This window comes from Miscanthus floridulus, chromosome 2, assembly GCF_019320115.1.
Source record: "Miscanthus floridulus cultivar M001 chromosome 2, ASM1932011v1, whole genome shotgun sequence".
Classification (NCBI taxonomy): Eukaryota; Viridiplantae; Streptophyta; class Magnoliopsida; order Poales; family Poaceae; genus Miscanthus; species Miscanthus floridulus.
In genome coordinates, this window is record NC_089581.1 from 142,889,788 (window position 1) to 142,893,100 (window position 3,313).

A 3,313-nucleotide genomic window follows, 5' to 3' on the forward strand; every position below is an offset into this window, starting at 1 on the left:
TGTGATGCCAATTAGCGCATGAACCTCCAAGTGAGTGAATCGTCACAACGAGGACTAGCTTGTCGGCAAGCAAGTGAACCTCGCTAAAAAATCTTTGTGCCATCATTGTCCTGAGGATTTATTGGCTCCATCTTGTGATCGGCTCACTCCTCTACACGGCGGTATAAACATCACATCCCCTCTCATGTATTTACATTCTTAGTGTAGCTAAGCTCTTTAGTGTAATTAGTTTTGAGAGCTAACTTGTGTCAGGTCTAGTGGTTAGTGAGGCTCTTTAGTTAGTCTTTGAGAGCTCACTAACTTAGTGTAGTGGCATAACCTTTGTGTGATTAGAGACTATGGGCGCGTTCGTTGGTCTGGACCATCCAGACCAGCCGGCTGATCTCCCTCAGCAAACACTATTTATCAACCAGCCGCTACAGTATTTTTCTCTCACAAAACTAGCCAGTTTCAGCCAAGTTTTAGACCAGCGAACGGAGCCTATAGCAACTAGAATTGTGGTAGGTGGCTTGCATTTTTAGTAGGCTAGTGCAATATTTGTTTCGCCTTATATTTGTCTAACCATTTTACTTAGTGTTGTTGTAAAAATTTGTATAGGGTATTCACCCCCTCTAGCCATTAGGACCTTTCAACGTGTTGGTTACTGCTGAGTTTCTGCCCATTTGCCACAGTCATAGATACCTCCGGTGCCGCAGTGACCTGACAATTGAGAGCTTGTACTGCCTTGTCACTGAGAAAAGTATAAGAACTTCAAGAATCAATCAATATCAATATCTCCTAATTGTCAACCTTGCAAGCAAGCTATATAGTTTTTCTACCTTGTACTGATGAGTGATGAGTGTATAGACATATTTTACACGATGCGTCACCAACAGCGCATTGGTTCCAAGCACTAGACGCATCGGATAAAAAAATGATAAGACTGATTGGTCCAAGGACCTGCGTGGGTCATTCAGCTGCTACAGGCTCCTCAGATTTTCAGCTCAAGTGTGCACTTGCACTTCACAAAAAAAGAGCGATATGCATATCAGAAACATCCAGTGCCAATTTTCCAGGACCTTTTCCGATCCTGTTGTCATACGCAAGTGATGAGTTCATTGATGATGTTTACAGGTTCCTAGGTAGTGAGTGCCACTGTGGCCTGTGGGCCAATTTGATAGATGATAAAGAGATTATAGTATGCATAAACTACTTGAATAAGCATCATTATATAATTGTATGAGATTACCTCCCAAAAAGAAGTTACGACCTTATAGCTTAAGATACCTACAATCTAGCACTTCTAAACTCTAATGATGTTTAGTTTTATCTGCTAAACCAGAAAAGGGCGGATGGTTTTGCAGAAGAATCTTTATATTTTCATCTAAAATTTGAAATAATATTTTGAATTTTTGAAACAATTTTTTTCATAAAACAAACCTCCTGTTCTTTAATTTATTCGTAACACAGTTAACAACCTAGGTTAATCTCAGATGGTGGAAAGATCTTTACAATGAAGGGGAATTGACCTACTCACGGGATAGTGTGGTTGAGTGCTACCTGTGGTCTTATACAGCATACTTTGAGAAAGAACACACAAGGGCAAGGATGATCCTTGCCAAGATAATCGCACTAATAATCCTGACAGACGACACTTACGATGTTCGTGCTACTTTGGAGGAGTGTCGAAAATTCAATGAAGCTATACAAAGGTTGGAGTGCTCCAATTTAATCTTACTAATTTGATCTAGGAAATCTTTAGTTCATATAGTATTTGCACTCAAAGCTGTAACCAGATAATTTTCCTACAGATGGGAAGAGAGTGCCATTTCTCTTCTACCAGATTATCTGAAGAAGTTCTACCTCAAGCTGATGAACATCTTTAAGGAGTTTGAGGACGAGTTGGAACCACATGAGAAGTACAGAGTCTCTTTTAGCAGAAAAGGGGTACAAGCACAACCCCCCCTTTTTTTTGGAAAATCTTATTTTCCTCATAACATCAGTGAGCTTGGTCTTTGAAGTTTTGGTGATAAATCTTGTCTGAATTATTTGAAGTTTTTGCAAATGGTTATATCTGAGCCAAGAGAATTATATACTAGATATGTATGATGTATGAATCCTCCTATGTTTAATTATAGAACTATATATTTCAAGATGAGGTGCTGATTAGGATAAGAAACTCACTACCGATATTTATGTGCTACCAGTTAATTATTTCTGTTATGCATATATATGAAATCCAATCTTCTATAGGCAATATTGTAATGGTACACCTATCATATATATATCTGCATTCATACAGTGACCTCATATGTTAATTATCAAGCTGATGACCTTATACTTTTATATTTTTCATCTCCAGTTTCAAATATTATCAAGTAATTATCTCCAAGAAGCGGAATGGTTTCATGGTGGTTACAAGCCAACATTTAAAGATCAAGTGAAGATATCTACTGTGTGCTCAGGTGCTCCATTTGCATCTGTTGGGTTACTAGTTGGCATGGGAGACGATGTAGCAACCAAGGAGGCACTTGAGTGGGCAATCAGTTGCACAGATGCTGTCAAGGCTTTCGCAGAGGTGACACGCTTCATGAATGACCTTGCTTCGTTTAAGGTAAGATTAATTATAGTACATGTATATTCCCAATCAAAGTTAAAGATCATAAGTGTTACCTAGTAATGGATGTGTTTTCCACAGCGTGGAAAGAACAAAAATGACGTGGACAGCTCGGTCGAATGCTACATCAGTGAGCATGGTGTTACAACTGAGGTTGCCTTTGCAAAAGATAAATTCCCTGATTGAAGATGCATGGAAGACTATAAACAGAGCACGCTTTGAGAACAATGAGCTACTTCCAGCGGTGCAACGAGTTGCCAACATAACTGCCAGCATGCCGTTAATGTACGGTGATAACAAGGACGCATTCACATTCAGCGACGGTATCAAGCGCCTGTTTCTCAAGCCTATCCTGCTCTAGACAATATAGCCTACTGCCTATGTTATGAATGTACTAGTAAGCACCAGAATAAGCGGTTTACGTTATGAATGTCACACTAAAATTATTACTATTAGCAGGTTCGAGTCATTTCAATCTTGTTCTAAGTTTTTGGGGCGCTCTGAAAGGAAAAGGCATGTGTAAACGTTTTTATTTTAATAAAAAGTTTCTTTTGGTATCCTTGTCCAGTTACCGGGGACCCTATAGAAAAACCCTCTTTGATGGTTCTTGTTTATTTCTCTGCATCCATCTAGAGAGCATCTTCAACGGTTTTTCATAAGCCCACACTCTAAATTCTCAGTTTGAGAGCCATTTTAATAAAAGTAGCACTTTATATC

The 3,313-nt window shown here is 39.0% G+C and overlaps 1 pseudogene; it reads left to right on the forward strand.

Moving 5' to 3' along the window:
* Positions 1 to 18: 18 nt before the first annotated feature.
* LOC136537196 (tau-cadinol synthase-like) lies at positions 19 to 2,957 on the forward strand (annotated as a pseudogene).
* The last annotated feature ends 356 nt before the right edge of the window (positions 2,958 to 3,313 follow it).